Source organism: Ovis aries, chromosome X (assembly GCF_016772045.2).
Source record: "Ovis aries strain OAR_USU_Benz2616 breed Rambouillet chromosome X, ARS-UI_Ramb_v3.0, whole genome shotgun sequence".
Lineage (NCBI taxonomy): Eukaryota > Metazoa > Chordata > Mammalia > Artiodactyla > Bovidae > Ovis > Ovis aries.
Window position 1 is genome coordinate 40578720 of NC_056080.1, and position 25017 is coordinate 40603736.

General features: G+C 41.5%; 1 long non-coding RNA gene across 2 annotated transcripts; it reads right to left on the reverse strand.

Annotated features, from left to right (window-relative positions):
• LOC105605439 (uncharacterized) lies at positions 1-24061 on the reverse strand. 2 transcript variants are annotated; one of them, XR_001025161.3, is made up of 3 exons: positions 23590-24061; positions 14131-14284; positions 1-2531 (listed from the first exon to the last, which is right to left on the reverse strand). It is a non-coding gene; the product is annotated as an uncharacterized LOC105605439 (long non-coding RNA). The 2 variants fall into 2 exon arrangements; XR_006058325.2 differs by lacking the exon at positions 14131-14284.
• Between the last annotated feature and the right edge of the window lie 956 nt (positions 24062-25017).

Below are 25017 nucleotides of genomic sequence, written 5' to 3' on the forward strand. Positions count from 1 at the left end.
TTTTGTTGTTGTCAATTGTGGTTTATTATTAGGTGAAAATAAAGTTGTGGTCTTGCCTGAAGAGTTGTAAGATGTAATTTTTTGGGGTTGCCATACAGTGCTGATTTTGAAATACCTCTTGGATATAGAATTACCCTGCTACGTTAATAAAAGATGAAGATGGTATTAGTTTGGAATACAGTGAAAAAGACTTTTGTAACAGATGGAAATCCAAAAGATCCTTGTTGATGTACAGTTTATGATTATAGTTTGACATTTATGGATGGAGGGGTGGAAACTATTCTTGGAAGCACTTGATACATAGGATGATTGAACAGTACAGTAATGAATTGGGTAAAAAGATGCATTAGTAATCTAACATGCGCAATAAGCACTTACAGATCAAGAATGTTATTTGGGTTTGGGGTGATCAGTCGCTCAGTTGTGTCTGACTCTGCAACCCCATGGACTGCAGCATACCAGGCCTCCCTGTCCATCACCAACTCCCAGGGTTTACTCAAAACTCATATCCATTGAGTCAGTGATGCCATGCAACCATCATCCTTCTCCCGCCTTCAATCTTTCCCAACATCAGGGTCTTTGCCAATAAGTCAGTTCTTTGCATCAGGTGGCCAAAGTATTGGGAGTTTCAGCTTTAGCATCAGTCCTTCCAGTGAATATTCAGGACTGATTTCCCTTAGGCTGGACTGGTTGGATCTCCCTGCAGTCCAAGGGACTGAGTCTTCCCCAGCACTACAGTTCAAAAGCATCAATTTGGTGTTCAGCTTTCTTTATAGTCCAACTCACATCCATACATGACTACTGGAGTAGACAGCTTTGTTGGCAAAGTAATGTCTCTGCTTTTTAATATGCTGTCTAGGTTGGTCGTAGCTTTTCTTCCAAGGAGCATCTTAATTTCATGGCTGCAGTCACCATCTGCAGTGATTTCGGAGCCCAAGAAAATAAGTCTGTCACTGTTCCCACTGTTTCCGTTTATTTGCCTTGAAGTGATGGGACCAGATGCCATGATCTTAGTTTTCTGAATGTTGAGTTTTAAGCCAACCTTTTCACTCATCAAGAGGCTCTTTAGTTCTTCGCTTTCTGCCATAAGGGTGATGTCATCTGCATGTCAAGGTTATTGATATTTCTCCTGGCCATCTTGGTTCCTCTTAGTGATTTCCATTTCTTGTTTTCATTGTTGATTCTTTTCTCCTCTGTTTTCCCTACCTATATCTGACTAGGTTGTCTTTAGAAAAATTGCATAAGTAAGATTATTTTGACATGGCAGTATGTTGTATTGTGGAAGAATATTTCTTGTGGAAATGTTTTTTGGAGAAAACAGGAAATCAACACATTTACTTCAAGGAGGTGTCTCAAAAGAGTTAATTATATGACCTAGCAATTCTAGGAAAAGAATTTACAGTTTAGGCTTGCATGTGAATATGCCTTAGCATTATTCACAACCCCCAAAAGAAAGTGTTAGTAACTCAGTTGTATCTGACTCTTTGTGACACCATGGACTGGCGCCCGCCAGGCTCCTCTGTCCATGGGGTTTCCCAGGCAATACTGGAGTGGGTAGCCATTTTCTTCTCCAGGGGGTCTTTCCCATCCAGGGATTGAACCTGAGTCTCCTGCATTGACAGGTGGAATTTTTACCACTGAGCCACTTGGGAAGCCCATGTATGTGTGTGTGTGTATAATTTTAGTTGAGGTATAATTATATGTTTCAGGTATACAATAGTGGTTCATAATTGTTAAAGGTTCTATTCCGTTTACAGTTATAAAATATTGGCTATATTCCCTTTGTTGTATAATATACCCTTGTATATTGTTTATTTCATACATATTTGTTCCTCTTAATCTGCTACCCCTATTTTGCCCTCCGTTCTCTCTCCCCACTGGTTCTCTGTATCTGTGAGGTTTTGTTTGTTTCTTTTTTTTTTGTTGTTATATTCACTGGTTTGTTTTATTTTTTAGACACTAACTATAAGTGGTATCATACAGTATTTGTCTTTCTCTGAAGTATTTCACTAATGTCCTCCAGGTTCTTCTGTGTTGTTGCAAATGGCAAATTTTCATTCTTTTTTATGGCTGCATGGTCTTCCATTGTTTATATATACACGTCTTCTTTATCCAGTCATCTGTTGATAGACACTTAGGTTGCTCTCCTATCTTGGCAATTGTAAATAATGCTTGAACATTGAGGTGCATGTATCTTTTTGAATTAGTGTTAAAACATTTTTTTTTAAGTCGAGAATTCAGAATATCCAGCTAACGGGAGATTATCTAATACTTTTTACATGGAACACTGCTATTTATTTATCCTAGGATCATGCTTCTCTTTTGAAACATGTCCATGGTACAAGTTATCTATGAAATGCCACATTTTGTGGAGAACATTCATACAAGAATATTAAGGAGTCCAGTTGCTAGTCATGGCAGCCTGGGTATTTCGGATCAACCCTCCTGCTGAAGATGACCATAAAACTGCAAGTATAAATTTCATGCAGGCCTTCCTGTTCTGAGCCAGTAAGCATCTTCTGGAAGGGTGCCTGTTAGAGACAAGTAAGTAAGTTAGTAACTGCCTGTTCCAAAATGGCAATATTCAGCTAATCCCAAACTTGGAAGAAACCTTACACCTTTTCAATTTCATTTTAAAACTCATTATTTTGAGAGTACTTTGGAGTCTTATTTCAATATTCATTCTCAGCATGCTTGGAATTTAATTACCATAATGTTCTAGAATTTTAATAACACTTTAAAAATTTAATGGCAGTTTTCATCAAGGAACTGTGTCCTTGGAATGTACTGTGGTGACTTCCTGTAGACATGCTTTAGTTGGCATACACTTAGGCAGAGCCTTGTCTTTCACAAGGGGCCCCCAAGCTGCCAAGTGCAATTCATGGTCCTGTTTAGTCTGTGGATTTCAAAGAAATCTACCGTGTTAACAGTTTATTTTATAAGAGGACCTGTGGGATAAATTTATCTCAGGTATCAGTGTGACAAACAGGCTTTGCTTCTGAGAAACATGTTTTTCTCTTCTGAACAGTGTGAAAACTACATGATTTCACTCTCCACCCCCCGCCCCCCGCCAACCCCACCCTCAAGGTCTATGGCATTTACCCCTAGTTGGATCTTCACCTACTAATTTTTTTTTTTCTTTTACCTACTTATTTTTTCTTTTCTGACTTTTTTCATTTTCTTGCATGGACATGTATAAGTTGCCTCCAAATTTCAGAGTTAAAGTATAAATCTATAAAATGAAACTTCACACTATTTTTTGTTTTGGTTTCTTACCAAACGAGTATCCTGAGACGGGAATTTAGATTTAAGGATGATAAAAATTAAATCTGGCAGCACAGCAACTCAAGTGATCTTACTCATTTCTTGCTTAGGACTTTGTCGTTCAGTTGCTTAGTTGTGCCGTGACGCTCTGTGACCCATGGACTGTAGCATGCCAGGGTTCCCTGTCCTTCATTATCTACTTAGGACTTGAAAGTGTTACTCCCTCAGTCACGTCTGACTCTTTGCAACCCCATGGATTGCAGCCACCTAGGCTCCTCTGTACATAGAATTCTCCAGGCAAGAATACTGGAGTGGGTTACTATTTCCTTCTCTAGGGGATCTTCCCAACCCAGGGATCAATCCCGCATCTCTATGTCTCCTGCATTGGCAGGTGGGTTCTTTACCACTAATGCCACCTGGGCTGAGAATCTACTAGGGGAGATCAAACAACTAGTGAGATTTGTTTTGAATGGTAATGTCGATAAGTTAGACATAGCTACAGGGTTACTATGTTTTAATCAAGCAGCCAAAATAAAAGTGTGTAGCACTAGAAGATAAGGCTGTGTTTTGATAATAGATCTGCTTAAAAGCTTAAGAAAGGAACTCGCATCATCCCTGGCCTTATTGTGCTTTTTCTCCTCTCACGTGCTTTCTATTACTTTCTCGTAGAGGAAGTATGGAGGGCTCTTGTTTAAGGACCAGTCTTCTGTTTGTGCCTTTCTCATCTATTTCTGCCTTTTTCAAAAACCTAGCAATCTCATCTTTTTTTTTTTTTGCTTTTTAATATTTATTTGGCTGCACGGGGTTTTAGTCGCAGCATATATAATCTAGTTCCCTGACCAGGGATTGAACCCAGGCCCCCTGCATTGGAAGCAAGGAGTCTTAACCACTGGACCACCAGGGGATCCCCTCTCTCATCTGTTAATGCATTATCCATAATGCCCTCTCTCCCGGATTCTCTTTTTTAATTAATTATTTTCAGCTGTGCTGGAGGCTTTTCTCTAGTTGCAGCGAGCTGGGGCTACTCTCCCGTGGCAGCGTGCAGGCTTCTTATTGCGGTGGCTGCTCTTGTTGCAGAGCATGGGCTCTAAAGTGCACCGGCTCAGTAGCTGTGGCTCCCAGGCTCTAGTGCACAAGTTCAGTAGCTGTGGCCCATGGCCTTAGTTGCTCCACAGCATGTGGGATCTTCCTGGATGAGGGATCGAACCTGTGTCTCCTGCATTGGCAGACAGATTCTTTAACATTATTCCAGCATCATAGTTGGTGGGGAGACACCAGAAGAATTCACAATTATTATTTAATGATGTACTGGAGATACTAACTGAAGCATATATTTTCCATATTTTTTCCCTACTCCAACATGTTATCAAAGAATTCCTCTATGTTTTCTTCTTCTTTAAAAAACACATTTTTATTTTGTTTGTTTATTTTTAGCTGCATTGGGTTTTGGTTGCAGCAGGCTGGCTCTTTGTTTTGACCCCCTGGCTTCTCTAGCTGCAGCTCTTGGGCTTAGTTGCCCTGGGGCATGTGGGATCTTAGTTCCCCATTCAGGGATTGAACCCCCGTCCGTGCATTGGAAGGCAGATTCTTAACCACTGAACCACCATGGAAGTCCCTGTTTTCTTCTTTTATAATAGTTACATGTCTATTTTTATGGCTATGTCTTATGGTTATATTTTATATATTAATTTTTTAATCTGTTTGGAGTTCATCTTGGTGAATGATAATGGTGTATAGATCCAACATTTTTTACTTTTTGACGCAGTTACCGTCTACTGAAGTATCTGTCTTTTCTACGCTATATTAGTTAGGATAGGGTTAAAATGTAACAAAGAGGCTCTGAAATGCAATGACTTAAACAAGGTAGTAATGATTTCTCTTACCTACCAGTTCAGAATTCATGTTCATAGGTCAGTAGGTGACTCTGTTGCCCTCAGTCATTCGGATTGAAGTTCCTTCCCTTTTATTCCTCTACCTTTAGGGCAGTAGTTTTCAAAACATGATCCCTACTCCAGCAGCATCAACATCACCTGGGAACTTGTTAGAAACACAAATTCTTGGGGCCCACCCCAGATCTGCTGACTCAGAAACAATGGAGATGGGGTCCAGTGATCTGTGTTTTAACAAGCCCTTCAGGGGATTCTGATGCCCTTACGTGTGAGAACCCCTCATTTAGGGCATTGTCCTCATCTGTGTGGTTCAAATAAACCTGTATTATAGATAAGCTGAAAAAAGACAACCCAGAGGAGGCACACTAACCAATATTTTCATGTGTCAGCACAGAAGTGGCACACATCACTTTACTCATGCCATTTTGGCAAAATCTTCATCACATAGCCACATCTAACCACAAGGAAGATTGGGAATTATAATTTAGCTGGGCACATTCTACTAGTAGAAAAGAAGGTGTGAATGTATTTGGGAGGGTACCTAACAGTCTCCAACACAGTTAACAATTTTCAGATATGAAACTCCCATTATACCAATGGACTTACTTCTGAAATTTTTCTATTGTGTTAACCCTGGCCTTTTATGTCATGTGCTAGATCCACATAGTTTTAATTGCTGAGGCTTTGTGATATGGTTTAATATCTTTAATATCAATGTTCTTTTAGAGTTTAATTTTTCTCTTCTTGCTTATTTTTATTTTCTATAGTTTAATTTTTATTGGAGTATAGATGCTTCTTGCTTATTATTATTATTTTTTAAATGACAGTTTAGGTCTAAACATTTGTTAGGTTTTTTGAAATGAAGATCTTTTACATTTTATGTGATGTTTATTTTTAGGTATTTTATGTTATTATTTGTCACTGTTATAAATGGAGTATCTTCTTCCACTATATTTCCTAGCTGCTAAAATCTTGGTCCAAGATAACTTCCTTTCTCACCAGAACTATTCTAACAGCCTCCTTAACTGGTCTCCCTGCCTCCTTTATGGTTTCTGATCGCTACCTGATTAGGTTCCTCCCAACTTCCCATCCACCCTGCTCCTATTAATATCATACCAACGTTCCAACCCCTAACCATGCCAACATCATCCTTTCGGCTAGATCCTCCTTTTTACTTATGGCTGTCTTCTCCTCATTCAGGTCTTAACTCAAATGCCGCCTCTTCAGAGAGGCCTACCCTGACATTGCTAGCTAACTAATAAAAGTTCCACGCAAGCCCTAAAGGAGAGATGTGCAATCTCAGACAGGACCCTGGGCCAGTACCTTGCCTAGGAAAGGTGCCGGCGGGAGCCACTGAGGCTGATGACTCTTCTTTGGTTGTACTTCCAGCTAGTGGGGGACAGGTCACAGAGGGCTGTGCTTCCACTGTCTCCTGGTCACTAGATGCGGTACATGCTTGCCAGATGCTTCCTGGTTACCTTGACACTCATATATTGAGGGCCATCCTCCCCTACTGCCTTCCCTCCATGCAAAGATCTATAGCATGAAACCACTTTCACTTTCTAAAACCAAGATGTTGTCTCTTTATATGCAAGAGAACACCACCCCACTAACTGTGACCTTCAGCAAGTACCTTAACCTCTGAATCACAGCTTCTTTAGCGTGAAGTAGGAATAACAGTACCTGCCCATACACTTAGCTTGTGATAATTAAGGGGACAATGTATGTAAAGTATCATATTATGATCCCATGATATCAATGGATATCTAATAGTAAACAGTCACAACTGTCACAAATAAAACCTTACCCCCCCAAACCCCCATCCTTCCTCTACTCTCCCAGGGTAGAAAGTTCAGAATCACCCTGACAACTTATTTCACTACCTCTCTCCACCAGCCAGTCACCCAAAGCTGCCTCATCATTTCTGAACACTGCTCACGTTTGTGGTCCCTTCCCTTCCTTCCTGCCTTCAGCTCAGACCACAGAAACAGCTGTCTTTCTGCCTCCATCCTCTCTCCATCGGTGACACATCCCTCTCTGCTCTCCTCACTAACAGAACTCCAGTTTGGCTCAGGATGGATGTACTTCTCTAAGAATATTTGGCTCCTCAGCCTCCCTTGCAGCTTGAATCACCTTATCCCCCAGTTCTGGTCAATGTAGGTAGAAAGTCCCTAAGCTGAGCGCCCCTTCCCCAACAAAACCTCATGAGAAGACTTTTGGCTCTACTATTTTTTTTCTCTCCTAGAACTTAGAGCATAACACCCAGAGAGGCAGGAACTCTTCTGCAACCATGAGGACAAAAATATATGCTGACAATGGTGGAGTGGAAGATAAGCCAGCCTGTATTCTAGATGACCCAGTGAGGCCAGTGCCCCAGCCTGAGCTGTCTTTCTCTGGACCTCTTTTTACATAAGAAACATAAATCCCTGTGTATCTCATTCTCCATCCTTTGGGCTGCTATATTTGTAAGTCTTCGGCAGGTTTAATTTTTTTCTAAATAAAAAATTGAGACATAAAAGAACTTGTATGCTAGTGGAAAAGGACACATCCAATGATCTCTCATGACACAAATATTTTCCATCATATGAGATATTATTTACATGACCCTTCTGCAAATATTATAAAGTTCCTTGTTTTAAAACTCTAGCTGTATATTTTTTAAAAAGACAACACACATATACACACTCCTCCCAGGGATATGGAGAGCAATGATACTGTGTCATCATAGTTCCACTAGGACAGAGGTGAGCCTGCTACATGGAAAAACCAATAGCAAGTCATCCACAGCCAATGACTCTGTGATAATGACCATCACTCTTGTTTTAAGGTCTTCCCTGGTGGCTCAGATGATAAAGATAAAATTCTCTCTTTGAGTCATTGAACTTGCTAGTTCTTACAAGCACCCTGATATTAGGAATTGCAGTAGTTGTGATAATGGTAATGCAGTTATTTTTGAGAGGGGCTCCTTACCTTTTAGAGATACATTTTTAACAATGAAATGATGTCTGGGATTTGTTTCAAAATAATCAAAGGGGAAAGTGGGTCAGGGTAGAGATTAAGCAAGATTGGCCATGAGGTGATAGTGGTTGAAGTTGGGTGATGGGTAAGACTTAAAAAAAAAAAAGTCCCTGGACTTCCCTCATGGTCCAGCGGTTAAGAATTCGCCTGCCAATGCAGTGGTCACAGGTTCAATCCCTGGTCTGGGAAAATCCCATATGCTGAGGGGTAACTAAGCCCATTGGGCTTCCCTTGTGGCTTACCTGGTAAAGAATCTGCCTGCAGTGCGGGAGACCTAGGTTCGATCCCTAGGTTGGGAAGGTCACCTGGAGAAGGGAACAGCTACCCACTCCAGTATTCTGGTCTGGAGAATTCCATGAACTGTATAGTCCATGGGGTCACAAAGAGTCGGACACTACTGAGCAACTTTCACTTTCAACTAAGCCCGTGAGCCACAACTCCAGTGGGTCCCTGTTGCCCTCATGGAAACCCAGATTCCTAATGTGTTGACATCGCATGGCTCCTGCTTCATCTTTCCTAACTCTTAAAAAATTTTTTTTCATCATTCCCTTGACTCCAGTCACACTGAACCACCTTTCTTTTTCTGATCCTGCCGGGTCTTTGTCTCACTTCCTGCCTTTTGTACATGCTGTTCTGTCAGAAACACTTCCTCCCCTTCCTCTGGCTAATTTACATCCTCCAAATCTCTTTAGTGATTGGATCCATCTGGGGCCTGGGGAAAAAAAAAAAACAAAAAAAAAACCCAGAAGCACACTTGGCAACATGAAAACAATTTACATGCAGTAAGATTGACTTTTTTAAGGGTGTACAGCTCTGAGTTCTAACATGTGTATAGACCTGTGTAACCACCACAATCAGGTTATAGAATAGTCTCATCATCCTGAAACGCTCCCCAAAGGTATTATTTTATAAGTCACACCCTCCCCTCACCCTTACCTCCCCAGCAACCCCTATCTGTTCTCTAGTACTATTGTTTTATCTTTTTGAGAATGGTATATAAATGAAACCATAGAGTATATAACCTTTAGAAACTCGCTTCTTTCACTCAGCGTACCTTAGCGATTCAATCATATTATTGCATGCATTAACAGATCATTCCTCTCCTTTTATTGCTGAGCAAATAGTTTGTTGTATGGACGTACCGCAGTTATTTTCTCCATTCACATGTTGAAAGGCATTTGGATGGTTTCCATGTTTTGGTGATTATGAATAATACTGCTATAAACATTCCTATACAACTTCTTCTGCAGAAATAAGTTCTATGTTTCTACAGGTAAATGTCTACAAGTCAGATTGATGGGTCATGTGATAAGTACACATTTAATTTTATGAGACTGTCAAACTGTTTTCCATTGTGAACTCCCATCAGTAACATCTGAGAGTAGCCACCCTTCCATGTCATTGCATGACTAGCACTTGCTGTTGTATGTTTTCTTTTTAATTTTAGCCATTCTTTCTCTACACATTTTAAATTTTCATCCCTATTTTTAAAAAAATTATTTTATTGAAGTATAGTTGATTTACAATGTGCTAATTTCTGCTGTACAGCACAGTGATTCAGTTATACATATGTATACATTCTTTTTTATATTCTTTTTCATTATGGGTTATCACAGGACATTGAATACACTTCCCTGTGTTATACAGTAGGGCCTTGTTGTTTATCCATTCTATATGTAATGTGTTTTAGCTATTTTAATACTATGTATCTCCTGGTGCTTTTGTTTTCCTTTTCCCTAATTGTTAATGATGTTGACCATTTAGTCATGGGCCTATTTACCATATATATATTTTCTGTTTGTTTAAACCTTTTGCTTGTTTCAAAAACTGGTTTGTTTTCTTATTGTTGAGTATTAAGAGTTATTGATTTATTCTGGATAGAGGTCCTTTGTTGGATATGTGCATTACAGATATTTTTTCTGCAGTCTGTAGCTTGCTTTTCATTCTCTTTAAAAAAATTTAATAACACTTTTTTTTAAATTGTGGGGAAAATACACATAAACATAACATTGATCATCTTGACCGTTTTTAGGTGAGCTCACTGGTTCGCTGTTAAGAACAATATTGTATAGGAACCTGGAATGTTAGGTCCATGAATCAAGGCAAGTTGGAAGTGGTCAAACAGGAGATGACAAGAATGAACATTAACATTTTAGGAATCACTGAAATAAAATGGACTGGAATGGGTGAATTTAACTCAGATGACCATTATATCTACTACTGTGGGCAGGAATCCCTTAGAAGAAATGAAGTAGCCCTCATAGTCAACAAAAGAGTCTGAAATGCAGTACTTGGATGCAATCTCAAAAACGACAGAATGATCTCTGTTCATCTCCAAGGCAAATCATTCAATATCACGGTAATCCAAGTCTATGTCCCAATCAGTAATGCTGAATGAAGAAGCTGAAGTTGAATGGTTCTGTGAAGACCTACAAGACCTTCTAGAACTAACACCCAAAAAGATGTCCTTCTCATTATAGGGGACTGGAATGCAAAGCAGGAAGTCAAGAGATAGCTAGAGTAATGGGCAAATTTGGCCTTGAAGTACAGAATGAAACAGGACAAAGGCTAATAGAGTTCTGCCAAGAGAATGCACTGGACATAGCAAACACCCTCTTCCAGCAACACAAGAGAAGACTCTACACATGGACATCACCAGATGGTCAACACTGAAATCAGATTGATTATATTCTTGTATTCTTTGCAGCCGAAGATGGAGAAGCTCTATACAGTCAGCAAAAACAAGACCAGGAGCTGACTGTGGCTCAGATCATGAACTCCTTATTGCCAAATTCAGACTTAAATTGAAGAAAGTAGGGAAAACCACTAGACCAGGTATGATCTAAATCAAATCCCTTCCGATTATACAGTGGAAGTGATTCAAGGGATTAGATCTCATAGAGTGCCTGAAGAACTATGGATGGTGGTTCATGACATTGTACAGGAGGCAGTGATCAAGACCATCCCCAAGAAAAAGCAATGCAAAAAGGCAAAATGGTTGTCTGAGGAGGCCTTGCAAATAGCTGAGAAAAGAAGAGAAGCTAAAGGCAAAGGAGAAAAGGAAAGATACACCCATGTGAATGCAGAGTTCTCCTTGAATGCAAGGAGAGATAAGAAAGCCTTCCTTAGTGATCAATGTAAAGAAATAGAAGAAAATAATAGAATGGGAAAGACTAGAGATCTCTTCAAGAAAATTAGAGATTCCAAGGTAACATTTCATGCAAACATGGGCACAATAAAGGACAGAAATGGTATGGACCTAACAGAAACAGAAGATATTAAGAAGAGGTGGCAAGAATATACAGAAGAACTATACAAAAAAGATCTTCATGACTCAGATAACTACGATGGAGTGATCGCTCACACTAGCCAGACATCCTGGAATGTGAAGTGGGCCTTAGGAAGCATCATTACGACCAAAGCTAGTGGAGGTGATGGAATTCCAGTTGAGCTGTTTCAAATCCTAAAGGATGATGCTGTGAAAGTGCTGCACTCAATATGCCAGCAAATTTGGAAAACTCAGCAGTGGCCACAGGACTGGAAAAGGTCAGTTTTCATTCCAATCCCAAAGAAAGGCAATGCCAAAGAATGTTCAAACTATCGCACAATTGCACTCATCTCACACAGTAGCAGAGTAATGCTCAAAATGCTCCAAGCCAGGCTTCAACAGTACGTGAACCATGAACTTCCAGATGTTCAAGCTGGATTTAGAAAAGGCAGAGGAACCAGAGATCAAATTGGCAGCATCTGTTGGATCATCAAAAAAAGCAAGAGAGTTCCAGAAAAACATCTACTTCTGCTTTATTGACTACACCAAAGCCTTTGACTGTGTGGATCACAACAAACTGTGGAAAATTCTTAAAGAGATGGGAATACAAGACCACCTTACCTGCCTCCTGAGAAATCTGTATGCAGGTCAGGAAGCAAGAGTTAGAACTGGACATGGAACAACAGACTGGTTCCAAATCGGGAAAGGAATACAAGGCTGTGTATTATTACCCTGCTTATTTAACTTATATGCAGAGTACATCATGCGAAATGCCAGGCTGGATAAAGCACAAGCTGGAATCAAGATTGCTGGGAGAAATATCAATAAACTCAGATGATAATAAATAATGCAGATGATACCACCCTTATGGCAGAAAACGAACTAAAGAGCCCCTTGATGAAAGTGGAAGAGGAGAGTGAAAAAGTTGGCTTAAAACTCAACATTCAGAAAACTAAGATCATGGCATCCAGTCCCATCACTTCATGGCAAATGGATGGAGAAACAATGGAAACAGTGACAGACTTTATTTTTGAGGACCTCCAAAATCACTGCAGATGGTGACTGCAGCCACGAAGTTAAAAGACGCTTACTCCTTGGTAAAAAAGCTATGACCAACCTAGACAACATATTTAAAAAGCAGAGACGTTACTTTGCCAACAAAGGTCTGTCTAGTCAAAGCTATGGTTTCTCTAGTAGTCATGTATGGATGTGAGAGTTGGTCTATAAAGAAAGCTGAGCACCGAATAATTGATGCTTTTGAATTGTGGTGTTGGAGAAGACTCTTAAGAGTCCCTTGGACTAGGGCTTCCCTGGTGGCTCAGCTGGTAAAGAGTCCCTTGGACTGCAAGGAGATCTAACCAGTCAATCCTAAAATCAGTCTTGAATATTTATTGGAAGGATTGATGCTGAAGGTGGAACTCCAATACTTTGGCCACCTGATGCAAAGAGCTGACTCATTTGAAAAGACCCTGATGCTGGGAAAGAGTGAAGGCAGGAGGAGAAGGGGACGACAGAGGATGAGATGGTTGGATGGCATCACCAACTCAATGTACATGAGTATGAGCAAGCTCTGGGAGTTGGTGATGGACAGGGAAGCCTGGCATGCTGCAGTCCATGGGGGTCGCAAAGAATCAGACATGACTGAGCGACTGAACTGAACTGAAGTGAACTGGTATTAAGTTTATTCATGTTGTTGTGCAGCACCACCATGCATCTCTGAAATGTTCATCTTGCAAAACAAACTCTGTACCTCTAAAACAGTAACTTCCCATTTCCCCCTCCCCCAACCACTGTTCTACTTTCTGCCCCTACAGATTTCGCTATTCCGGGTTCCTCACGTAAGTGGAATCATATAGTATTTGGCCTTCTCTGATTGACTTAATTACAGTCACCTCTACGCTCTTTTTGGTTATTATATTCATGGAATATCTTTCTCCATCCTTTCACTTTCAGTCTATTTGTATGCCTAGATCTAAAGTGAGTCTCAAAAATAAATAAATAAATAAATAAAAATAAAGTGAGTCTCTTGCAGATAGCAAACAGTCGGGTCATTTTAAGAAATTTATCCTATAAATTTCTGTCTTTTTATTGTAGAGTTTAATCCACTACATTAAAAAATCACTTACATTTAATGTAGTTATTGATATATTAGATTTAGAACCATCATGTTATTATTTTGTTTTGTTTTTCCCCATGCCTTTTTATTCCCCCGTTTTTCCTTTTCTGCCTTCTTTTGGATTATGGGAATATTTTTAAACATTCGTTTAATTTATTAATTGGATTTTTTTTTACTCTATTTCATTGTGTAGGTTTTTATTTATGTATTTGGTTGCACCAGGTCTTAGTTGTGGAATGTGGAGTCTAGTTCGCTGACCAGGGATCAGACCTTGGAGTCTTAGCCAGTGGACTATCAGGGAAGTCCCCCACTATATAGTTTTTTAAATGGTTGCTCTAGGGATTATTATACATATACATAACTTTTCACTAATATTTTATTACTCCAAAAGGAGTGTGGAAACCTTCCCATCATATAAGACCATTTACTCTTTTTTATGTTTTAGTTATTGTATGTATTACATCTATGTACATTAAAACTCCTGTAGGAAGCATTACAATTTTTGCATTCAAATGTCATATGTATTTTAAAGAACTTAGGAGGAAAAACTCTATCATATTTACTTAGATACTTACCATTTTTCTTTCTTTTCTTTCATTTGTAAAATTTCATATTTCCTTCTGGTATCATTTACTTTCTGTCTAGAGAACTTCTTTTTAGAGCAGGACTCACAGTGGCATATTCTCTTAGCTTTTCTTCATCTGAGAATGTCTTTATTTTGCCTACATTCTGAAAGATATTTTCACAAGATATAGAATTCTGAGTTGACAAATTTTTCAGCACTTAAAAATGTTATTTTTAAACTTCTGGCCTTATGGTTTCTGATGAGAAATATCTAGTCATTTGAATCATTATTCCTTTGTATGCAATGAATTGTTTTTCTTTGCTTTAATTTTTTTTCTTTGTCTTTGCTTTTCAGAAGTTTGGTTGTGTGTCTGGGATTTATTTCTTTGAGTTTATAATGTTTTTTTTTTTCCAATCGTTTTGAATCTTTATGCTCATGTCTTCCTTCAAATTTGGGAAATTTTCCAATTTATTTCTTCAACTATTTTTTTCTGCATCATGCTTCTCCTTTCTACTTTAGACTCCAATGACATGAATCTTACACCTTTGGTCAAATCCTGGATTTTTTTTTTTTTTAAGTCATTAATTTTATTTTTTGGCTGTGTAGGGTCTTGGTTTCAGTGCACAGGCTCAGTAGTTGTGGCACACTGGCTTAGTTGCCCTGAGGCATGTGGGATCTTAGTTCCCCAACCAGGGATGGAACCTGAGTCCTCTGCATTGGAAGGTGGATTCTTAACTACTGGACATCAGGAAGTCCTTGTTCACTTAAAAAAAAAATCTTTTTCCCTCTGTTGTTCAGATCAGATAATTTCTGTTGATGTATCTTCAAGGTCACTGAGTCTTCTCTGTTATCTCCATTTTTATTGAGCGCATCCAGCAAATTTGTATTTCTTATTTCAGTTATTCTAATTTTTAAGTTCTAAAATTTCTTCTACTTGGTTTATTTTTGTAGCTTCTATTTTTTTTTTTCTACTGACACTTTTTATAATTCCAAGAGTATTTGCTCATACTCCTTGGAGCATGATTATACTATCTGTTTTAGAGTGTTTTCTGACATTTCCAACACCTTGGTCACCTTAGGGTTGGTATCTATGGATTGTCTTTTCCCTTGTGAGTTATTGTGATTTTCTTGGTTCTTCATATGCCAAGGCATGTTATATCCTGGACATTTGACTGTTATGTTATCAGACTCTGAGTCTTGCTTAGATTCTATGGAAAATGTTAATTTTTTTTGTTTGTTTCTTTCAGGTAGGTTTAGACACCAAGTTCTGACCTCTCCTTTTGTAGGCTGTGGTTCCAATATCAGTTTAGTTTTGAAATATTTTGCAGTGCTATTCAGATCTGCTCCATGTGTGGGCCACCCGGGAGCCAATCTGCACGCTAGACAGCGTTGTGCTCCGTAGCTTAGCCGTCAAAATCTTCAGTATTGACTCTTTAGAGTCAAGGCCATATATGTGGGCTTGGGCTTGAGTCCAGGACTTTACGCACAACTTTATGTGATCCCTTTCTCAATTTCCCTTCTCTTTGCAATCACTCTATATTCCTCAGCTCCAAGAGGACCCCCATCCTGGTCCTATGGTTAGAAAGCCTGGGCCTTAGCCTCGTGGCTCTGCCATATAGCTCCTGTGACAGAGTTTGCTTTCTTTTAATTTTCATTTCATTTCATTTTTAATTTTAAAAAATATTTGTTTATTTATGGCTGTGCTGGGTCTTCATTGCTGTGTATGGGCTTTCTCTAGTTGTAGAGATTGGGGGCTACTCTCTAGTTTTGGTGTGTGCGTTTCTCACTGCAGTGGCTACTCTTGTTGTAGAGCACCGGCTCTGGGCACGTGGGCTCAGTAGTTGCAGGTCAAGGGCTCCAGAAGTTGTGGCGCATGGGCTTAGTTGCTCTGTGGCATGTGGGATCTTCCCCAACCAGGGGCTGAATCGGTATCCCCTGCATTGCAAGGCTGATTCTTAACCACTGGACCACCAGGGAAGTCCTCATTTCATTTTTTTGGCTGTGTGGCTTGTAGGGTCTCCTTGACCAGGGACCAAACTCACGTCATTGGCAGTGAAATCGAGGAATCCTAACCATTGGACCTCCAGGGAATTTCCTCTATCTGTTTTCACGGTCAAGCTGAAGAAGGACAAAACAATCAAAAAGCAACAGTGATTTCCTGAGTTCTCTGTACCACAGTTCCTCTAGTTAGAGAGAATTCCTTTGGTTAGAGAGAAATTTTAGGTACCTGCTCAGCCACTGTTGCCATTGCTGCTGCCATGGGACTGTAGCTTTGAAAGTGGGACTTGCTTGGGGTTTGGAGTTGGAGGGAAAAAAAGGTATTTTTCCACTTTCTCTATCATTTGGGGCTCCCCTTCCCATTCTATGAACCAGAAAGAGAACACTTATGTGAATATCTTTCGCTCCACATCTGGTATACAATTCTGGGATTTGTACTGTCTTAATCCAGGCCAGGAGATATGGGAGGTAAAAAAAAAAGTCTAGGAATCTCACCACTGGATTGGCCATTCTTTGAGTTCTGATATATATCCCCAGTCTACCTGCTACCATTTTCTTTTCACAGTCCTCAAATAAGGTGCTTCATACACTCAGCCCAGGATTTTCAGTTGCATTTAGTGAGAGAAGCAGGATTGAAAGTAATTCTTCCATCATCTTAACCAGAATCAGAACCTAAGTTTTTATTTTGAATTTGGATTTACAAACATGTCACACAAAAAAGGACAAAGACTTTCTACATATCCTTCACTCAGCTTCTCCTGGTTCTAATAGCGTACATAAACCTGAACGAACTTTTTGGCCAACCCAATACAATGATCAAAACCAGGAATTTAAGCTCAGTGTGATGCTGTGAATCTTAGCAACAGCAACAACAACAAAAAAACACCCAATTAAAAAATAGGCAGAGGAGCTGAGTAAACATTTTTCCAAAGATGACATACAGATGGCCAATAGGCACATGCAAGGATGTTCAACTAATTATTAGGGAAATGCAAATCAAAACTACTGCATGTTTTTACTTGTATGTGGAATCTAAAAAATCAAACAGGGCTTCCTTGTTGGCTCAGTGGTAAAGAATCCACCTGCCAAAGCAGGGGACATGGGTTTGATCCCTCGTCTGAGAAGATCTCACATACAGCAAAGCAACTAAGCCTGTGAGCCACAACTATTGAGCCTGTGCTCTCGAGCCCAGGAATCGCAACTACTGAGCCTACATGCCACAATTCCTGGAGCCTGAGTGGCCTAGAACCTGTGCTCTGAAACAAGAGAAGCCACCGCAATGAAAGGCCGGTGCACCACAACTAGAGATTAGCCCCGACTCACTGCAACTAGAGAAAAGAGCATGCAGTAACAAACACCCAGCACAGCCAAAAAAAAAAAAAAAACCACACAAAAGAATGGCTAAGTAAAATAAAATAAAAAATTAAAAACAGAACAAATGAACAAACATAACAAAACAGAAATAGAGTTATAGATACAGGGAAACCGATGGTTGCCAAAGGGGAGAGGGTAGGGAGAGGAAAAAATTAGGTGAAGGAGATTAAGAAGTACAGACTTTCAGTTGTGAAATAAATGAGTCACGGGTATGAAATGCACAGTGTGGGGAAAATAACTATGTAATATTTTTGTATGGTGACATACCATAACTAGACTTACCATGGTAATCATCATTTGAAATATCAAATCACTATGTTGTGTAACAGGAACTAACAGTGTAGCAGATCAATTATATTTCAAAAACAAACAAACTCATAGAAAAAGAGATCAGATTTGTGGTTGTCAGAAGCAGCAGGTAGGGTGGACGGGGAATTGGATGACAGTGGTCAAAAGGTACACACACACTACCAGTTATAAGTAAATACCAAGGGATGTAATGTACAACCTGATTAATATAACAATCAACACTCAGCCATAAAAAAGATGAACTGTTATCCATTTATGACAACACTGGATTGATGTTGAGGGTATCTGGCTAAGTGAAATAAGTCAGATGGAGAAAGACGTACTGTGTGATTTCACTTATTTGTGGAGTCCAAAAAAACAAAAAAAAGAACAAACAAACCAAACAAAAATAAATATGTAAATACAGAGAACCAAGGAGTGATTACCAGAGAGGAAGGGGTAGGGTTGGGGAAGGGCAAAAATGGGTAAAGGGGATCAGCTATAGGATGACACATGGAAGCTAAACTTTTGGTGGTGAGCATACTGCAGGGTATACCGAAGTAGGAATGTTGCACACATGAAACTTACATAATGTTAGAGACCAATATTACCTCAATAAAAACAAAGAATAATAGCAAAACAAAAATCTATGAAATTAATTCAAATTTCACCTTTTTAAAAAAAACTAATATTATTTTACTGTTTTAGGATCCAACCCAGGATTCCTCATTGCATTTAGTCCTTATATCTCAGTCTCCTCCAATCTCTGACGGTTCTTCCCTTGTCTTTCTTTGATGCCTCTGAAGTGTACTGGTCATGTATTTTGTGGAATATCTCTCCGTTCAGGTTTGTCTGATGTTTTCTTGTGGTTCGATTGAGGTTATGCATTTTTTAGCAAGAATCCACACAATGATGCTATGCTCCTTTCACCATATCTGGGGATACAGGATATTAATGTGTCTCATTACTGATGATGTTAAGGTGGTTTGTGCTGTGTTTCTCCATTGAAATTTACTATTTCCTCCTTGGTTATTAATAAATATCTTGGAGAAGATAGTTTGAAACTATGTGTCTATCCTGTTTCCCTTCACACTTTTGCTCTTGGCTTTTATTTATTTATTTTTTGGAGCTTTCTGAAAGATCTTTAATAAGGTACCTTGGGAACTCAATTCAAAAAAAAAAAGAAAAGAAAAGAAAATCAGGTTGGTTTAACTATTACAGATGTTTCAGTGCAGCTCCAAAAGTCTTTATAAATACAGTCATTTGAAGAGGTGGTCCTGGTCCTGGATCAGATTATTCCTGAGAACAGTAAGAAGGGGGAGAATTGTGATGTTTGGAATATGCTGCTGCTGCTAAGTCACTTCAGTCATGTGTGACTGTGTGTGACCCCATGGACTGCAGCCTACCAGGCTCCTCCGTCCATGGGATTTTCCAGACAAGAGAACTGGAGTGGGTTGCCATTGCCTTCTCTGTGCTCTCGGCTTTTAGCATCCATCAGTGGATCTTGCCCGCCACTGTTATTACTGTGTTGTGTGTTGTTCGTATTTCCCCTCGTTCCTTTTACATTTATTAATTGGAATTCTCCTGCAAGGAAGAGCTGTCTCTTCTCCCTCATTTATTTATTGTTTTGCCCACACCCCTTGGCTTGTGGGATCCTATTTCTCCAACCAGGGATCACACCCACACCCTCGACTGTGAAAGTGCAGAGTCCTAACCTCTGGACCACCAGGGAAGTCCCATTTATTCATTAATTCAGTTATTACTATTAGGATGGACTCCTGGATATTTATTTTATTCGATAGGATATAATTCAATACTGTCATTATTTAGTTTGTTCTTCAAATCGTTCTAACTTTGGCCATTAAGAGCTCTTTCAGGGGCGTCCCCAGTGGCCCCAGTGGTTGAATCCATGCTTCCATTGCAGGGAGAGCAAGTTTAATCCTTTGTCATGAACTAAGATCTCATAAGCTGCATGGCCCGGCCAAAAAAAATAAATAACAGAGGGTGGGGCGGGGATAAAAGGTGGACTTTAGTGCCCTTTCAACATTCTTCCATCCTTTCGCAAGCACTTCCTTACTTTCTTGATGCAGAACTTTTGAGATTTTTTAAAAAATTTGTCTGTGCTGGGTCTTCACTGACGCACGTGGGCTTTCTCTAGTTACAGCGAGTGGGAATACTCTTCCTTGTAGTGTGCCAGCTTCTCATTGCAGTGGCTTCTCTTGTTGAGGATCACGCTCTAGGGCGTTTGGGCTTTAGTAGTTGGGGCACATGGGCTCAGTGGTTGTGCTGCACGGGCTTAGTTGCTCTGAAGCATGTGGAGTCTTCCCAGATCAAGGATCAAACCGATGTCCCCTGCATTGGCAGGCGGATTCCTAACCACTGGACCAGCAGGGGAGTCAGAGATATATATTTTTTTAATTGAAGGGACCATTTGCAAAGGTGTTGGCAGGATGAAAGGAATTAACAGGGGATATTGAGGCACCCAGCAACTAGCAACAGCAGGAAGCCATTAACACCCATAGATCTGAAGGGGTAGGTGGAGGCAATGATGCTCTGGCAGGAGCTGAAGCCATGAAAAGGGGCCACTTGACAGAAGCCATGGCCACAAATGGTTCTGGCACTGCCAGAACTATAGTGGGGCATAAAACAAAGAAGAATGGAGACTCCAATTTCTTTTTTTTTCCACCTCAGTCTCCTGCCTGTTTTTCTGATGAGCTGGATCACCTAGAAGCCAGAGAGGCAAGGGAGCTTGGTTGCTGAAGTCTGTTAAAGGTCAGCTTCCAAGCATAGAATGGATCTGGGGGCAAATGGAGAATACCCATCACAAAATATCACTCCTTCCAAGAGTCCTTTCCTGACTGCCAAGCCTGGTCAGATGCCTACAGCCTCCTTGTCCGAGCACTATCATGGCATATTGCTAGTTTCCCCCTATTGGTCTCTCTCTAGATAGTCAGAGAAGTGGAGCTGCCCTGTGACCCCTCTCAGGGATGGCCCTTGGTAGGCTCTTAGTATATGTTGTGGGAAAAGATGAGATCAGGGTGATGCAGGCCAGAGATGGAATGGTCACAGGGACCACCACTCCCCCAGGATTCCGCTCCTGGATCTGGTCACCCTTTAACCCTTTGGAGGCCGAACACATACATCATGTAGTCTTCATGTCTCCGTGTCTTTTACATGCTATTTGCTGTCCTTGGAATGCTGATTCCTACAGCCGGTAGGTGATATTAGATGGGCCAGATGATGTTGAAGTTGGGTGATAGGAATATAGGAGCTCATTGCACCAGTCTCTCAGTTTTTGTCTGCCTGAGAATTCCCATAAGAATAGATTCTAAAAGCAGCATTTATGGGGCACACACTGCATGCCAGAGCTTTTGCTTACAGATGCTGGGGATACAGTGGTGAACCAGCTAAATGTGTGTGTGTGTGTGCTCAGTCACTCAGTTGTGTCCAACTCTTTGCCACCGTAGCGCACCAGGCTCCTCTGTCCATGGGATTCTCCAGGCAAGAATACTGCAGTGGGTTGCTGTTTCCTCCTCCAGGGGATCTTCCTGACCTAGGGATCAAACCCTCATCTCCTGTGGCTCCTGCATTGGCAGGCCACTGCAATTCTTTACCACTAGTGCCATCTGGGAAGCCCCAGCTAATGGAAGAAAGGAGGCTATACAGCCGCTCCTCCTACTGGAAGATTCCTCTCTGCTCCATGTCCTGCCCTGGCCATTCTCAGGTGGCCTGCCCCCCACCCCCTACCTGTCTCCTCCATAACTCTGACCCAGCACAGAAATGAACAGGATTTTCCTGGCTGAACTGTTGCCTGACCTTGTCCCCACCATTCATATATTGAAACCCTAAACCCTCGATATGGTGACATATGGAAATGGGGCCTTGTTGAACAAGCATCACTGGTGTCCACTGGTGTCAGCAGTAGGGATAGAGGCTAGACAAGTAAATCTATGCTGCTGGCACAAATACTGAGCTCCAGAATGGTGCTGGGGTGGTAGGTGACCGTTTTTTATGTGAAATCGATGTAAGGGGCTCATTTAAAGCTTTGTATGTTGAATTATTTTGGTGAAGAGAACGGTGCAGGATTGTCCTTTAGTAATTAACAATACATATCTATCCAAACTGAATATATACGTTCCCTGACCTAGCAATTCCGCTCCTAGATATAGACCCAATAGAAAGGCAAATGGTTGTCTACCCAAAGATAAAAATGTTCACAGGAGCACTCTGGAACAGCCCCCAGCTAGAAACTACCCAAATACCTGCCACCAACATGGAACAGAGAAAGGGTTGGTGTCTTCACACAACTGAATACTATATAGTAACAAGAATGAACAAGCTATTGGTATCACATGGATGAGTCTCATCATATGGAAGGAAAAGGCAAACAAGCATGAGTTCATACTGAATGATCTGTTTATATGAAGCGCAAAGGGAGACCAACGAATCCCTGATATTAGAAGTCAGGATAGTAGCTATACTTCACTAAAAAGTTTTAAAAATCCATGAGACAAATGGTTTACAAAGTACCTTTGCACATCTGTTGTCTTGTTTTTCTGTTCTTTCTCAGTCCAACAATACTTCTTTTCAGATATATGATTTATATGTAGCAAAGTGCAGAAATCCTAAGTGACCAGCTCAGTGAATTCTGCCACATGTCTACCCCACCTGGGTAGATGAAATTATAGAACATTGCAGCAGTCCTGAGAGTTCCCCTACATTATCTTGTTTTCTTTTCATTGACAACCTCAGGCTAGCAAAGGAACATCAGCCTGAGACACGGAGACCTGCCGAAGTGCCACTGCCTCCCTGGAGGTAGGACAGCACTGCCCTCAGGGCGGAGGAATGGCTGAGAGGTCCTCTATCTTGAGCTTGCAATATTAGCCAATGAATTAAATTCCTGAAACAGGAGGCTCTGTCCCCCTTTACATATAGCCAGGAGGGGAGTTGGGGTGGCAGGATGGGAGGCACTGTTTAGTTATTTTTTTAACCTTGGTCATTTTCCAGAGCCATCTGCCAACCATCAACATTCTGGACGATGCCCTAGAGTCTGAGGGTTATCATCGCCAGGTGGGGGGATGCTAGTGCCAGGCTAGAAACTGCCCCCTGGGGACAGAGTGGCCCCCAACCCACCAAACTGGGTGGGCAGGGCACCTGGTAAGGAACAAGGCAGTTCCAATCCACTGATGCTGCTATGGATTGAGGCCTGGAACGTGCCCCCAACCGAAGCTTCTGGAAGGTCAGTGTGGATGCATTCAGAGTCCAGTTCTCACTGTCCCCCAAGTCTGGTCTGGGGCTGGATGAAGTTGGAGGGCTGACCCTAAGCAAGCTCGAGGGAATAGAAGGTGCACCTTGGGGACTTCCCTGGTGGTCCAGTGGTTGGGAATTCACCTTGCAGTGCAGGGGTTGTGGGTTTGATCCCTGGTCAGACTACGTGACCTCAGTGAAAGATCCCACATGACGCAACAGACTCCATGTGCTGCAGGCAACTAAGACCCGACAGAGCCCAATAAATAATTTCCTTTTTTTTAAAAAAAGGTGTACCATGAGCTCCCCCATGGATTTCTCCCTCCAGTTCAAAGCCCTTTCTTGAACGGCCTCTATCCCTAGGACACGGTGCTGGGGACACAGCCCGAAAACCTGGGTGGCCTCATTTCCTCAAAACTCTGGGAAGTTTCTTTGCCCTCTTAGGAGAAGTCCTCTTGACTCTTCCAGTCACAAACAGAGCTCCCCTACCCCCTCCTGGGACTGGAACCCCATTCTGGAAAGGCCAGAAGACTGCCGAGGAGGCAGGGGTCAAAGGTCTCACCTGCTTCTCCCTCAGGGCAGAGTCCGGTTAGCTCCGCTCTCACTGGCTTCTGCAAGTGGGAGGTTGAGGAGCTGGTGACTCATCCGATTTCTGGGAAGGAAAGGATCAGAGGTTCCGATAGGCTTATTTGTTTATGACTGAGATCTGGATCACGAGGCGACATGCGAACCATACAAAGGCTTGATAAAATTTAGCAGAGACTTGGGCAGCAGACCGTGTGGAATCCATTCGTTTTTCTATTTAAAAAGGTGGGAGAGGGGAAAGCCTTCATTCCAAAGCTGCAAATGAACTTACACCATCTGCTCCTCTCCCAGCCAAGGAATACAATTCCAGGAAGTAGGAGAAGGGAGCCCTGTCGGGGCTGATCGGTGATGGCTGTCAGCCGTGAACAGTTGTTTATCCTCAACGACTATTTCCACGTAGACCTCTTGCAGGGGTCTGCTGTTCATGGCAGAGAGGAAACAAAACCTCTGATTCCCTGTACAGCAGTCGGCCACCCCCACCCCCCGCCCCGCCCCGCCCCCTCCACCATTTGACTGACATGCGGTGGCCTTGGCTGAGTCCTCCCTGGGACTCGGTAACAAACCCAGAGACAAAGAAAAGCCGGGGCTCGGCTGACTCTGACCCACCCCACAGGGAGCCTGCGCCGGCAAGGCAAGGAAACACCCTTCAGTTGTTCCAGGGACTAAGGTTTCACTTGGTTCAAAGAAATGTTCTTTGTGCTCTCAGGAACTATGCTTCTGAGTAACAGCTGTCAGGGTCCTACACAAATAGCTTCATGTGGATTTGCCACAGGATCCGGGGGCGGGGGGTGGGGTGGGGTGGTGGGCTTCGCTATGAATTCTAACCCTATGATTTCAGCACCTTTTCTCTCCATGTGTGTGGAGGGGAGAGGGGACTAGAATCATTTCTGGATAGGAAGTCATACAGGCAAAAAGAAAAAAACAAAACAAAACACCTCAGAAACAAACAAAAAAGAGGACGCTTTGCTTTGAGTACAAAGGAGCCACGCCTCGGCCTGAAAGGTCCTTCAAGAGAGATACAGAACTAGACAGCTAAAACCACACGCTGCCCAAGCCTCAGTGAGATCGAGGTGAAACGGGAACTTCCTGTTTATTTGAGTCCTTTAAAGCTGTGGGGGCGGGGATTTAAACCAGGGCTGTAGCACTTCGAAGGAATCACAACTGCTAGATCAGTCTGGAAAATTGTGGCACCCCCTGGCCCACGGACCACGCCCTCCGGTTCCCACCTGAGAACTAGACGGAGGTAATAGCATAATCAAGCAAAGGAGTGAGCCAGGGCTACCACCAGATGCTTTCAATTAGCCGATTTTAACCTTACAGCATCCTTCTTGGGATGGGGGTGGAGAGCAGGGGTGAGGATGGAGAGCAAATGCCATCCTCATTTTTTTTTTTTTTTTTTTTACAC